This window comes from Trichomycterus rosablanca, chromosome 18 (genome assembly GCF_030014385.1).
Source record: "Trichomycterus rosablanca isolate fTriRos1 chromosome 18, fTriRos1.hap1, whole genome shotgun sequence".
Classification (NCBI taxonomy): Eukaryota; Metazoa; Chordata; class Actinopteri; order Siluriformes; family Trichomycteridae; genus Trichomycterus; species Trichomycterus rosablanca.
In genome coordinates, this window is record NC_086005.1 from 7,328,366 (window position 1) to 7,344,405 (window position 16,040).

A 16,040-nucleotide genomic window follows, 5' to 3' on the forward strand; every position below is an offset into this window, starting at 1 on the left:
GACCATCACAGGGCAAACACACACATCCACCTAAAGCAATTTTGTATTCACAATTAACCGGACTGCATTTCTTTGGACTGTGAGAGGAAACCGGAGCACCTGGAGGTAATCAATGCGGACACAGGAAGAACATGCAAACTCCACACAGAAAGGACTCAGACCGCTCCACCCTTCGAGCCACTGTTCTGCCCTAAAATCAGTTTAATGCCTAAACAATAAAATGCTTTTTAGTTCACTACAATAAATTACTATAGTTAAATCATTTTAACCAAATAATATAATATGTAATAGTGCGAGCGGCTTCCAGCGCTTTTGTGGGAAATACGTAGAAAGCGCAGTTTAAAATAACTACATTTCCCACAGGCCACCGCGCTCATCATTGGCAATTCGCAACACCTGGCCTGAGTACTATATCAATGCGCGTTCCCAACAACGCAATGCTCAAGCTTTGATATTCATTGACTGAGCCGGTACGCTATTGGGTATTTTCGAGAGGTCTGTATATTTAAATATATATAAAAGAGTGAAAGAAAAAAAACTAGCATTAGAAAAAGAAAATGAAAGAACGAAAAGAAAATGCAGTGTTACCGTGTTGATTCGGTGGCTGATAACGTTCCGCTTGGCGAGATTTCTCCATATATTAGATCCGTGTAGTGATCCGTGTGGTTGGGATTTTTTGCGTTCTGATCGCTTAGTTTGTTTAGAAGAGTTCTATATTAATGCGTTTCAATTTAATCGTTTATTTCTGTTTAATGTGTGCAGCCACATCAGCCGAACAACCTTTACTTTTCTTTGCTGTGGATATAGTTCAGTGTGTATGGTACAGTGCTTGCGTTTTTGAGTTTGAATCCTACTCAGGGTGAATTTCTGTTATATTGAAGTTACACAAGCACACTAAAATATTAATATATTCTTCTTCTGTGCAGTGAGTCCAACCGTGTGCTGGTGAATAATAACATTAAAGCAAACAAAGGCCATCGATTCGATCATTCACCTTACACACACTCCCTACAATAAAAAATGAACAGAATGTATTATTTACATTATGTGGCTATGTAGAGCTGGGTGATATGACAACAAAACTCATATCTCGATAAGCTTTTGAGAAGTGGTCAAAAACAGTGGCTAAGTGAGTAGCACTGTCGCCTCACAGCAAGAAGGTCCTGGCTCTGGTTTCCTCCCACAGTCCAAAGACATGCAAATTTATATTTTGTACTATTATAAGGCTGTATTTGTATTAATATTGACAATATTTATTTCAAACAAACCAGCAGTTACACAATCACATTTATGCTTTATTTAATAAATAATTCATTTGAAGAGTCATTTCTGACTTTAGTGATTCAGTTAGCATGTGTGAGTGAACGTGCCCACCTGCTCATGCGCAGAAGAAAGCGTACTAACCAGCACTTTTGTGCTCTGTTTCTCTGTATGTTCTCAAATGATAACCTGTGTTTCCTAGACATACTTGATATACCAAATATCGTCATTTTCAACGTCGTGTAAAAAGTAACATTGAATATATTGATATTTGCGATATACCGGCCATCCCTATGGTTATGTTTATATGTAGGTGAAAGAGTATTGTTAAACACATACTACTGACTATTTATTTTATGTATCAGGATTTTACGAAATTCTAATGTTAAAAGTCTAAATTGTCCTTAACTGTTCCCCAGATATATTTTCTTTTTCCACCAATTTAGAAGCTTTTTTCAAGTGAGAAACATAAATTGTTCTGTGGTGTGACATCACATTATGCTAAAATAAAAATAATATGTAATAATTTTAAATAAAGATTAGTTGTATTTAAAGTTTAATTGTCTCTTTATGTATTTTTAATTTATTCAAATTATGCAGTATTAAAAAAAATGATAATTGTATTTGCATAAAAGCCATTAATTTTCATTTGAAGTGATGGCACACCACAGGACCACATTTTATAAATGCAGACCTTGCCTCCCACCTTCTTTGGCTACATTTGTTAAATGAAACTTTTATCCAATCTGAATTGCTAAAATTGTTGAAAACTCCTGACCTATAAAACATCCAAAATAATACATTTGTGCTTACTTGTTTCCTGACATACAAATTACATGTAAAAAGTTCATTGATTCTCCATTAAACCACAGTCAATTAGAACCGAGACCACAATTAGTGACCAACAGACTCTTGAAAGACACTATTAGAAATCATCAAATGTGGAGGAAATACAGGATGCATGTTAAAGCCATATGAACCATAATGATTTATTTTAGAACAGTCTGGTTTTGTATTTTTATTAACACCAATACATTTACTGTATGCCTGTGTAGTAATGTTACGGACTCATGTATTGTGGTGTATCTAGTGCCAAAAGAAACAAATGTGTTTGCCAAGTAGTTACACGGGCTTTTACAAAGAAACCCAAATGTAAGGGTTGAAACCCTTTTTGGCCTGTTGTTTTTATAGTTAAATGCTATGAAGAAATGAATAAAAGAAAAACCTTTATTTGACAAGGTGAGTCAACTTTTGCTTGAACGTCCAAATGACCTGTTTCTTATACAGCATGATGGACAAAAAATAGCAACACAAAACAATGTCAACACAAAACAAATGATCCCAGGAATCATAAAAATTACAGAGACAAAACCAAGATGTCATTTTAATGTGAAAGATTTGTCTTAGCAAATCCTGCTTATGTGAATGTAAGTCAGTAAAGATAGATAAAATCAATAGACAGACGGACAGACAGAACCTGTTGAACACCAACGCTGGGCCATGATTTTAAGTATTACTTCGAAAAAAAGCCCATAGAACATAGTGTTGTGGGTTTTTTCTTTTCTATGGTGTTGACAGGCACTAAAAGACTTTACTGTCGGCACTCAGGCATGTGTCGGCGCGTGGTGCTCCTGCTAATGATGCCTTGGCACAAGCCTTTTCAGAGCCGTCTCACACGGCTGTTCTGAGTCCTCCTACAGAGACAGAGTGAGTGCAGAGATCTCAACGCCAGCTCTTACACTGACTCATAGTCTAAACTCAGCCCAAGTAATCTCACTTTCATTAGCCAGACAAAAAGAAAATGTTAATGTTCTCTGCTGAAGTATCTGTCATCATAGACCTTGGTTAAGCCTTGATGCACGTGCTTATCGGGTATATAAAAAACAAACTGTTGACAGCAACACTTTGTGAGATCTAGCAATATGGTAGGGACTGTCCACAGAGCAACAAAGTCAAACGAGTATTCAAAAAGCACATATCAGATGAAAGCCAATGATCAAATCTCTCTGCTCAGTCAGTCAAAAAAGAGAAAATATGAAACCACAACCATGCTGATTAGGTAAGGTCATTTTACTAATCTTAGTAATGATTATAATGGATACTGACACACCAAATATCAAGGAGTTGCACGTCAAAGCCATTATTAAGCAAAGCAAATCATTGCCTACAACGCTTTTTATACAGTGTTAGAACAGAGACCACAGTTAGTGACCACCAGATTCTTGAAAGGCACTTTCGAATTATATTACAAAAAAAAAAACAGTTGCACGTTAAAGCAATAGAAACTAAAAGAAAATCAATACATCAGGGATGGAGGAATTTTAAAAACTCGAGAGCGTGATTAGCCTTACCGTTTAGTTCATAAGAGCATAACTTTCCTAATTTGAGGCAATGACCTGAGCCGTGAATGCCATCAAAATGTAGAAATGCTAATTATCTAATGACACTGTAACTCAGATGGTCTAACTTGATTTGGCACACTGGTTGAAATATGAACAGTTAAGCAAAACACTTAATATGAGAATATGCATCAACCTTTTTCAGCTGCTCTCTTTATTAACTATTTATTATTATTATAATTATTATTATTATTATTATTATTTAGTGGCTGATAGCACCGCTGAGATTTGAACCTTTAATAACAGCAGTAGTGGGCTAGCATACATTACAACTGCACCACCAGAGCAACTAATATTCATATGAAATGTAAATGTCAGAATTGCATGTAACCCAAAAGACAGAACCAGACCAGAACTAGATACATGACTGTGTTTATATTTTGTTTTATTACTTCAACTATGTACACTCCTGGCAAAAAGGGCAAAAAGGGCCAAACAAATATCCTTTAATGTTTTTGACTGGACTGCACTTACACCAACCAGGCATAACAGTATGACCACTATCAGGTGAAGTGAATAACCCTGATTATCTCTTCATCACGGCACCTGTTAGTGGGTGGGCAAGTGAACATTTTGTCCTCAAAGTTGATGTGTTAGAAGCAGGAAAAATGGACAAGTGTAAGGATTTGAGCGAGTTTGACAATGCAGTTCTGGTCTGCAGTGGTCAGTATCTATTAAAAGTGGTCCAAGGAAGGAACAGTGGTAAATCGGCGACATGGTCATGGGCGGCCAAGGCTCATTGATGAGGAGCGAAGGCTGGCACGTATGGTCCGATTCAACAGACGAGCTACTGTAGCTCAAATTGCTGAAGAAGTTAATGCTGGTTCTGATAGAAAGGTGTCAGAATACACAGTGCATTGCAGTTTGTTGCTTGTTGGGCTTGGGCAGCAAAAGGGGGACCAACACAATATTAGGAGGGTGGTCATAATGTTATGCCTGATCAGTGTATATAGTAGTAATAATGTATATAACTAATCTAAAAAGACTATTAGTCAGATAATCCCATTTACACTGTAAAATATGATGGTGGAATCAATATGTTAAGGGGATTCTTTTTTTAGCAGCAGAGACTGTCAGTCTGCTCAGGGTTGATTGAAAAAAGAATAGTGCATATATAGAACAGAGAGCTTGTGGATAAAACCTGCTCCTTTCTGCCAATAAGCTTCAGCAAACAATGAGCCAAAGCACACATCCAAAACACTGCAGTTGTTTTTCTCCAAATGTCCTTCTGAAAGCCCAGTCAAACTTTGATCTTAACCCAATGAGAATTATGGTGAGTTACAAAACAAAATGATTGCTGTAAAAGCTCAGAATAAACTGGTGAAGAAAAACATAAAAATTTATTTTAAATAAAACATTTTTAATGCTCCACATTCATGTGTCTGGATGATAGTCTGTTAGTTCCAGTGAAAGGATCTGTAGTAAAACTCACCTGTGCAAATAGACATGTTGGAAAAGATTCCCTCATGTCCTGTGGGCACATACTTTTCATGCTTTCTCTTTAGACACTTCCCATTTATGTATTGTCTCCTTACCAAACCAAGTCACAACCTGATATTAGCTAAGAATAAAAAGTATGCAGTAAAATGTGGTTAATGTTCAAAAGCACTTGTCAGAGCAGAGACAGTTCTGGCATAATTGAGGAAGATGTTGTGTTTGTGGCATAACTATAGCCTGCGTACCTGTTATTGGCCTGTAGCTACTAATTATTAAGTCCAGCTTGTACAAACACAAGCCCTACAACAAGCCATTAGTACAAGATCAAAGCGACCAGTTTGCACTAAAGATATGAAATGTGTCTGTGTGAGCATGGGTTAAATTATGGGAAACACTGTAAATACTAACATTAAAAAGGCTAAACATTTTTTTTATTTACCACCACAACGACTAGCTAACACAAGCATTTACAGTTCTGTTAAAAAGTATACATTCCTATTCTGATTTCCTCTATTTTTCCATATTTGTCACAATATATTTTAGATCATACTTTTAATATTAGACAAAGAAAGCCCAAGTCAACATAAAATGCTTTTATTTTTTAATCATGATTTTTTAAAAATGCATTTTTCTCCCCTTTTAACTGATTGCATTACACTTCTTCTCTACTGGTGCTAACCCCCGCCTCGATTAAGGAGAGCAAACTGACACACGCTCCATCTGACACGTATGCAGTAGCCGACTGCATCTGATCACCTGCATGAGGAGAGTCCATATGCGGATCAGCCTTGTGCACAGAGAGCCACACCCTGATCAGCATTATTTCTCTCTGTGCTCTGTGCAGACGCCATCAATCAGCCAGCAGAGGTCGTAAGTGCATCAGCTATGAGGTCCCTATCTGGCATTTCCCTTCCCTGGATGAACAGCCAAATGTTGTACATACAGCCCCCCAGCCCAGCTGGATGGCAGAGCTGAGATTTAATATGATGTATTCGAAATCCCAGCTCTGGTGTGGTAGCGTATTTTACCACTGTGCCTCTTGAGCGGCCTATTTCCTTATTTAGAAAACATGCAGTTCAGCCCTACCTGGCTCTGTGTAAAAAAAAAAAAAACCTAGTCCCCTTTTAGCTACTAAATCAACTACTTAAGCAAATTCAATTGACAATTTGGTTCAATTTCTTTTGCCACAACAGAGCATGAATACTGCCACACCTGTTGAACCTAAACATCATATGATGCCACTTTCTAAAGATACAGACATGAAACAAAGTCACTGAAATCTACCAGTCCGCAACACATTTGTTGAGGAACTCAACTGAACCATAGAGAGTCATTGAAACAGTGGTGAACCTTCCAAAGTGGCAAGCCTACCAAAATTTCACCAAGAACCCATCAACCCATCCAGGATCCAGGACAATTTTTATGAATTTGTAAATAATGAATTAAATAGGAAAGTCTTTTTCCTGTTTCAGCTGTAGACTCTGCCCCTGTCCACAAGCTGAGGCCCATAAAGTAATGGTTTGAGATGATGTGAAGAAACTTAAATAGCTTGCACAGTTCCTTGACCTCAACCCTGTTTAACACCTTTTGGAAAGAAATGGAATATCAACTGAAAGCCAGGCCGTCTCATTTAAATCAGTGCCCGTCCTCAGAAATGTTCTACTGTTTATAAGCATTCATACCAAATGCACAGTGAAACAACAGAATGGAGGCTTTTAAAACCGCTAAATGAGGCCAACTCTATTTTGATGACCATGGTTTTGAAATTGAATGTTCAACAATCTCATGGCCATGTGTCCACTTCTATTTCTGAGAGTATAATGTTTGGTTTGGCACGTTGTGTAATTTAATTTATTTATTTATTGGGATTTTAACGTCGTGTTTTACACTTCGGTGACATTCATGACAGAAACAGTAGTTATTAATTAAACGATTCATCAGTTTACAAATTTAATGTTAAACACAGTCATGGAGAAAATTGTATCTCCAATTCATGTCTTTGGACTGTGGTAGGAAACCGGAGGTCCTGGAGGAAACCCATCCAGCCCCAGGAGAACATGCAAAGTCCACACAGAAAGGACCAGGGGATCGAACCCAGGACCTTCTAGTGCTACCCCATTGTGCATGTGCAATTTTAAATTACTGGATTATGTTGACCATGGTGATGTTTTGATGGTGAATGGTATTTTAAATGTCAGTTTATAAAAAGCCAGAATAATAACAGTCTCTACTAATAATTAATTGGTTTTGATGTGAGCATTGTAAACTGTGTACCAAAATACAAAAATTTTAATCCCTATGTAGATCTATTGCTTTAGCTTTCTACTTCTGAGTAAAGTATGAGTTTCTGACCTGAAATTCTGCTCTGACAGAAATCTAAGCTGTGGATCCTCAGGGTTTGATGCTTCCCAGGCTGAAGGTTTGAGCAGCTTTGTGCAGATTTGCCTGAGAGCAGTCGTGCTGAGAACTAGCAGCATGCAGTAATAAAGCCATCCAGTACCATTGACTTGTTTGCTCAAATTAGGATATATTATCACTTAAAATTCTCCCCACAGACTTTATTTAATTATTTTAACTGCCCGTTTTAAGCAGAGACTGAAGAAAACCATTTGTCCTTCTTAAGATAAAGGACACTTAATTACTTCCATTAATTAAGCCCATCCTTAAGGACTTTCCGCTCTCTTCATTGTTAACGTCTCTCCTGAGATGTTTCTTTTCTTGTTGAAGTTTTAAGTTGACATATATTGTTCTCAGTTCATGTCTATTGTTTCTTTTAAGGTTTGTTTGTTAATTCTTTCAAATTGTAAACTCAGCATGTGTTTGAATAATTTGTTGTTTTATATATTGGTCTCAAACTTAAGGGTGGTATTTAGGGCTGGACATTTAGATAAAACATCAGATGACAGATCCAGATTTATCAAATAGGGACATGTACCAAACCTTATGTATGAGGGATTTTCACTAGTCCATACCCACCCTCCAACACATGTTCCCAGTTCTGTTATGACTATATAGAACACTTGCCACCAAAAAGCATTTTCAAGATTATCTTCATTATCAACTCAATGTGTTTGTTTTATTTCTTCTAATGAACCTGATTTGTGTGCATCAACCAGTCAAAGCATTTACACATGTGGAAGAAGACAATGACCATCCATTAGTCAAAAGCAGTTATTAGTTGGTGCATGCATGCTGTTACTTAAATATGAATGTAAACACAATTCTGTTTATTTATGTATTAGATTTGTTCCCTTCATAAACTCTTCTTTACTAGAATTTAAGCAGAATTTAAGCTGTTTTTTTACCACTATTCACATTACCACATTACCTATTTAGTATTTTGAACACCAGTCTGGAACTCAAATTTTAACTGAATACAGCTGGTAAATCTGTGCAAATATGATCCTGTTTTTTCAATAGTAGCACTGTTGAATAAAGAGTCTTTTTACAGGTGTTGCATGGTGCAGACCAGATGAAAGGAAACCTGAGCTGAGTGAGTGATTATTTCATTTCATTTACAGCATTTCTTTTGTTGTAGCATGTGTGTATGTATGTATGTGTGTGTGTGTGTGTGTTGTGGGTTTTTTTTAGATGAAAGTGCATAAAAACAATGGAGAACATGTTTTCTGGGGAAGGGGGCATTTAGTTCAAACATTATTTACTTTGGAAAATTTTGCTTCAGGTTAAATATAATTGGCAATCCCTGCTGTAGAGTGTTATGACAGAGTCTCGGATCAGCTGTATTATTAAACTGTGTTCTATCATTACTGTGTGAGGGGCAAATTAGAGAGATTTTATTTATACAAGGATTTGACTAAATATAAGAGTTTGTACATAAAGGCTTATCAGATCAGTCAAATTAATATACTGTGTGTGTGTGCATGTGTGTTAATTGTTTCTTCAGTACTTTCCAGTACAAAAAGTATAAAATCTTGATATTTTTTAGCACTGATATACACTGATCAACCATAACATTAAAACCACCTCCTTGTTTCTACACTCACTGTCCATTTTATCAGCTCCACTTACCATATACAGTGTATCACAAAAGTGAGTACACTCCTCACATTTCTGCAAATATTTCATTATATCTTTTCATGGGACAACACTATAGACATGAAACTTGGATATAACTTAGAGTAGTCAGTGTACAGCTTGTATAGCAGTGTAGATTTACTGTCTTCTGAAAATAACTCAACACACAGCCATTAATGTCTAAATAGCTGGCAACATAAGTGAGTACACCCCACAGTGAACATGTCCAAATTGTGCCCAAATGTGTCGTTGTCCCTCCCTGGTGTCATGTGTCAAGGTCCCAGGTGTAAATGGGGAGCAGGGCTGTTAAATTTGGTGTTTTGGGTACAATTCTCTCATACTGGCCACTGGATATTCAACATGGCACCTCATGGCAAAGAACTCTCTGAGGATGTGAGAAATAGAATTGTTGCTCTCCACAAAGATGGCCTGGGCTATAAGAAGATTGCTAACACCCTGAAACTGAGCTACAGCATGGTGGCCAAGGTCATACAGCGGTTTTCCAGGACAGGTTCCACTCGGAACAGGCTTCGCCAGGGTCGACCAAAGAAGTTGAGTCCACGTGTTCGGCGTCATATCCAGAGGTTGGCTTTAAAAAATAGACACATGAGTGCTGCCAGCATTGCTGCAGAGGTTGAAGACGTGGGAGGTCAGCCTGTCAGTGCTCAGACCATACGCCGCACACTGCATCAACTCGGTCTGCATGGTCGTCATCCCAGAAGGAAGCTGACGCACAAGAAAGCCCGCAAACAGTTTGCTGAAGACAAGCAGTCCAAGAACATGGATTACTGGAATGCCCTGTGGTCTGACGAGACCAAGATAAACTTGTTTGGCTCAGATGGTGTCCAGCATGTGTGGCGGCGCCCTGGTGAGAAGTACCAAGACAACTGTATCTTGCCTACAGTCAAGCATGGTGGTGGTAGCATCATGGTCTTGGGCTGCATGAGTGTTGCTGGCACTGGGGAGCTGCGGTTCATTGAGGGAAACATGAATTCCAACATGTACTGTGACATTCTGAAACAGAGCATGATCCCCTCCCTTCGAAAACTGGGCCTCATGGCAGTTTTCCAACAGGATAACGACCCCAAACACAACCTCCAAGATGACAACTGCCTTGCTGAGGAAGCTGAAGGTAAAGGTGATGGACTAAACCCAATTGAGCACCTGTGGCGCATCCTCAAGTGGAATGTGGAGGAGTTCAAGGTGTCTAACATCCACCAGCTCCGTGATGTCATCATGGAGGAGTGGAAGAGGATTCCAGTAGCAACCTGTGCAGCTCTGGTGAATTCCATGCCCAGGAGGGTTAAGGCAGTGCTGGATAATAATGGTGGTCACACAAAATATTGACACTTTGGGCACAATTTGGACATGTTCACTGTGGGGTGTACTCACTTATGTTGCCAGCTATTTAGACATTAATGGCTGTGTGTTGAGTTATTTTCAGAAGACAGTAAATCTACACTGCTATACAAGTTGTACACTGACTACTCTAAGTTATATCCAAGTTTCATGTCTATAGTGTTGTCCCATGAAAAGATATAATGAAATATTTGCAGAAATGTGAGGGGTGTACTCACTTTTGTGATACACTGTATAAGCATGTTGTAGTTCTTCAGTTACTGACTGTAGTCCATCTGTTTCTCTGCATGTTTTGTTAGCCTCCTTTCATGCTGTTCTTGAATGGTCAGGACTCTCCAGGACCACCACAGAGCAGGTATTATTTGGATGGTGGATCATTCTCAGCACTGCAATGTCACTGACATGGTGGTGGTGTGTTAATGTGTGTTGTGCTGGTATGAGTGGATAAGACACAGCAGTGCTGCTGGAGTTTTTAAACACCTCGGTGTCACTGCTGGACTGAGAATAGTCTACCAACCAGAAACATCCGGCCAACAGTGCCCCGTGAGCAGCGTCCTGTGACCACTGATGAAGATCTCAAAGATCACTCAAACAGCAGCAATAGATGAGTGATCATCTCTGACTTTACATCTACAAGGTGGACCAACTATGTAGGAGAGTCTAATAGAGTGGACAGTGAGTGGCAACCAGTTGGCGAGCGAAAATCAGGCGAGCAAAAATCGTGTAGTGTGAACTAGGCATGAATTACTTTAAAAAATTTGTTGCTTAGCATTAAGGTGACTGGGTTTTTTTCTGACACTGGCAAGAGACCACTGTTCCATGTATTGTACTTAACAGGGTATGTTCAAGCTAGCCCTCTCATCTGTACCTCTAAGGGTATAAAAAAGTCACAACATTAAAAGTAATTAGAAAAATCTTTTTCATATATAAATCAAATTAATATTTTACATTAATAATTGAATGAATAAATTAAGTTTATTGAATTCTGGACAAAGAAAATGTTTTTAATTATATTAATCAACACTAAGTTGAAGAACAAGTAAATTATTACAATTTTGTGTATTCCATGACATAAGTGTGTTAACTTTTGACTTCAGTTGTATAGTCAGTGCCTTTGAGATGGTCTTTTATCCTTTCTCATGTCTTTGTGTCTCAATATGAGGATCCCTATTTTTTCCACACTGAATTCTATATTTAAAATGTAAATAAAATGTTTTCCTCTCTGATCGATGCTTTGTATTCTTATTTTACTTCTGTTAAGAGTGCTCGGGACTAGCATTTATTTTAGACTGAGTGGATTGGGGCACTAGAGTCTAATTAGTGATGCCTCTACACAAAGCAGATGCACCAAGCCATTCAACAGCAGCTTTCTCTCAAGAGCCCTGTAACAATCACTTTAATTCACTAGACGTCTGTATACAGCGCACTAATCTAAACAGTTCAGCCCTGGTTTCACACAAACTATGCAAATATTTATGTCTTTCACTTCTTCATCTCTTCAGAATCTTCTCAATAGGTGTTGATTTTATGTAAATGAAATGTTTGTGGTCTGAATTGCCTCCCAGCACAAAAAAGTTCAAAAAGATGATGAATGCACAAAGCTAAATATTTAATGGGGAGCCAAAGTGTCAGTCCAGCCAGGCCAGCTAAAGCCTGGAACAACGGGGATTCAACTGGCTCCCCAAAAAGAGGGAATTTTTGTCATTATTGCCAGAGCGACGCGAAAAGAATAAGCGAATCAGTGCCTGACAGTCTCTGAATAGGGATGAGATCGTGCCATTGTGCTCAGGCTCCCCTTTGGCAGCGGGATGAACAGAGCGAGTCTGAGGAAATAGAGCCACACTCTTGCTTAAATGATTGTTTGACTTTCCCATGGTCCCCCAGCTCCTCTCTGTCTAATGAAGAGAGACAGTGTGACAGGCTGGAGAGACGCTGGGACTCCCAGACCCTGTGCTGCAGACGCTCACCTAAATTTAGCCCTCCTCATCCAACTGTCTCCACAGGTGGAACAGGCACAGTACGATACGTCACGCTGCTTCAAAACGGGAACGGCTCTATTTATTCGACACATGCCAAAAACACACAGACGGAGTCTAGCAGACTAGCATGGCTGTGCTTTTTGACCTGAATATGCATCTTGTTAAAAAAAGGTATGAGTAATAGGCACAACATCTGCATCTTTTACAGCTAAAAGAGAGAGCTATATCCAATAGAGTATCATTTTAATCTAGCTATAGTCAAGTTGAGGAAAAAAATTCTCAGGCAGGCTAACGTGTAGGTAAATTTAGGCGGGAAATATGTGATCATTTGACTTTGTCTCCATCTGCTTGTGGAACAATATACTGCATGGCTTCGGCAATTTTAACCATGCAGATTGTTGACAGGACAGGACAGGACAGTGGAATTCGTTTTCCATATATATATATATACACTGTATATATATCAGCTTATTTGGAAGCTGGATTCAGAGCACGATATTGTATGGCAAGAGCTATGCTCAAGCCCAACAGTGGCTGCATGGCAGATCCAGAATTTGAACCCCAACCTTTTGACAGCCCAAAGCTTTTGCCCACTAAGCTACCAATGTCCCGTGCTATCTGTAGACAAACCTTGTCAGTAAAGTGATGTGTATTAAAATACTCAGTGATTTCTAAATTATTTTTACTACATGACAGTGGGCGGCACGGTGGCTTAGTGAAAAGAACTGTCACCACACAGCATGAAGGTCCTGGGTTCGATCTTCATGTGGGGCGGTCTGGCTCCTTTGTCTGTGGAGTTTGTATGTTCTCCCTGTGTCTGTGTGGGTTTTCTTCTGGAGCTCCTGTTTCCTCCTACAGTCCAAAGACATGCAAGTGAGGTGAAGTGGAGATACAAAATTGTCCATGTCTGTGTTTGACATTAAACTTGTGAACTGATGATTCTTGTGTAATCAGTAACAACCTGCCCTGTCATTAATGTAACCAAAGTGTGACAAATAAATACTACACAAAAGTCACTTAGTTTCACCTTGGGAAAAGAGCGCCACCTAATGTTACACTTTAGAATTAGTAAGAAATCATCGTATGATTGTTAGATCCAGACAGGCTGGCTGGTTTGAGTTTGTCAGAAACTGTTGATCTGGAATTAGAACAGGGTTTAAATCTCATATGTCATATCAGCCGGCCGGTTGTCTACACAGACATAATTGGTAAGTTTTGGTTAGGTTTGCTGTGGGTGATCCATTCTCAGACCACTGTTAGTAGGTGCTTAGCTGCCTGTAAACACCCCTGAGATTTTTTAACCCATTCGTCTGGTCATAACGATTTGGTCACTCATATCGGCTGCATTCAACAGTTATGAGTAACTACCACCAGTCTAACATTTAACATCCCTAACCATAACATTTCAATTGTTATATAATAGGTATGCACATTATTGTTAGGTGGTCATCAGTAAATGTTAATAAAGATGATTAAGAAGATAAACAAGGTTCAATTTTAAATTATTATTTTCCTAATGAGCAAAAACACAATAAAACAAAAATATTTGTAAATAAAATATTAAACCATCAAAGCCAATTACTCACTCACTCATTGTCTTAACCGCTTATCCAATTAGGGTCGCGGGGGGTGCTGGAGCCTATCCCAGCTATTCAATGGGCACAAGGCACACAGTAACACCCTGGACGAGGCACCAGTCCATCGCACCAGTGTCTGCCCTGTATATACATACACATACACACACCCATTCACCTGTAGGGCAATTCAGTGTCTCCAATTAACTTGACTGCATGTTTTTGGACTGTGGGAGGAAACCCACGCAGACACAGGGAGAACATGCAAACTCTGCACAGAAAGGACCTGGACCGCCCAGCCTGGGGATCAAACCCTGGACCATCTTGCTGTAAGGCGACAGTGCTACCCACTGATATAATATTTAATATTGTTTTAAAAGAAACGTCTTGTTAAACACATTTTGCTTTAGCATTATTATCATAAGAAACTTCTCTTGTTCAATAAGGTTTAGTGTATCACAATTTAGTTCTAATTATATAATATTACCACATTTGAAAAACAAGCCTACAGTGTCAAATACTGCAGGTCTTGGTAAGAAACAAATTTCTGCTTCAAAAATGTGTGATGGATGAAATTACATATTGAAAATTAGGGTGATATGCCCAGCAGATCTCCACCTACATCTCTACAGAGTGCTTCCCCTAGTGAATAATAGAAGAATAGACACTACTGCACCCTAAATTCCACGTATTATATGTTAATAGTACAATACCTTGCCACAATTACAGCTAATAAACAGTTTCCTGACAGAATGACTATCCACAGTTATATACTAAACTTCCACCTTTAATTGGCCAACCTGTCATTGAGATTGGTAGTGGGCTCTGATCATAGAATCATGTCCATCTGCCTGGCCACTAATAACCAGCAAGGGACATGGAGGTGCAGATGACTGAGTGGTGGTCTCTAATCAGTTTATTACTTCTATGAATGGTAAAATGTTCTTAAGTATTTTTATTTTTTATAATTAATTCAAACCCTAACATATTTTCAACATATATAATTAAATGACATGTTTGGAGGATTTTTAATGAAAAGTAGTGGCTCATAGTGGTAATCACTTTTGATTAAATCACATGGCAGTGCCTGGTGGAGCACCTTGTATATTTGCCAATTCTCTAACAAGAAGAAAGCGCAGGCACATCTGTTGTGTTCAGATGGCTTTGGCAGGAGAACATGTTGGCTAGAAAACTTAAAAAGCCTGAAATTATTTAATGAGCTTCAGTGAAATATAATCACAGATGAAATTGAGTTCATTTTGCAAATTATATGGAAAGACATTGTCTAGCAATTATTACATTCAATGGAACATTGCTACACTGGTGCAGAAAAGTACATATATACACATACACCGACCAGGCATAACATTATGACCACTGACAGGTGAAGTGAATAACACTGATTATCTCTTCATCCCAGCACCTGTTAGTAGGTGGGATATATTAGGCAGTAAGTGAACATTTTATCCTTAAAGTTGATGTGTTAGAAGCAGGAAAAATGGGCAAGCGTAAGGATTTGAGTGAGTTTGACAAGGGCCAAATTGTGATGGCTAGACTGGGTCAGAGCATTTCCAAAACTGCAGCTCCTGTTGGGTGTTCCCGGTCTGCAGTGGTCAGTATCTATCAAAAGTGGTCCAAGGAAGGAACAGTGGTAAACCGGCGACATGGTCATGGGCGGCCAAGGCTCATTGCCCGTGTGGTCCGATCCAACAGACGAGCTACTGTAGCTCCACTTGCTGAAGAAGTTAATGCTGGTTCTGATAGAAAGGTGTCAGAATACCCAGTGCACCACAGTTTGTTGCGTATGGGGCTGCATAGCTTCAGACCTGTCAGGGTGCCCTTGCTGACCCCTGTCCTCCGCCGAAAGCCAACAACGGGCAGGTGAGCATCGGAACTGGACCACAGAGCAATGGAAAAAGGATTTGCTGCTAACATCTTCGTGCCAGATGCCACAGCACACCTTCAGGGGTCGAGTGGAGTCCATGCCTCGATGGGTC

At 39.0% G+C, this 16,040-nt stretch overlaps 1 long non-coding RNA gene across 1 annotated transcript; it reads left to right on the plus strand.

The window, feature by feature from the left end:
- The first annotated feature begins 418 nt into the window (after nucleotides 1-418).
- Nucleotides 419-11,668, plus strand: LOC134332703 (uncharacterized). Its single transcript, XR_010015282.1, has 3 exons — nucleotides 419-495; nucleotides 8,548-8,589; nucleotides 10,790-11,668. It is a non-coding gene; the product is annotated as an uncharacterized LOC134332703 (long non-coding RNA).
- The last annotated feature ends 4,372 nt before the right edge of the window (nucleotides 11,669-16,040 follow it).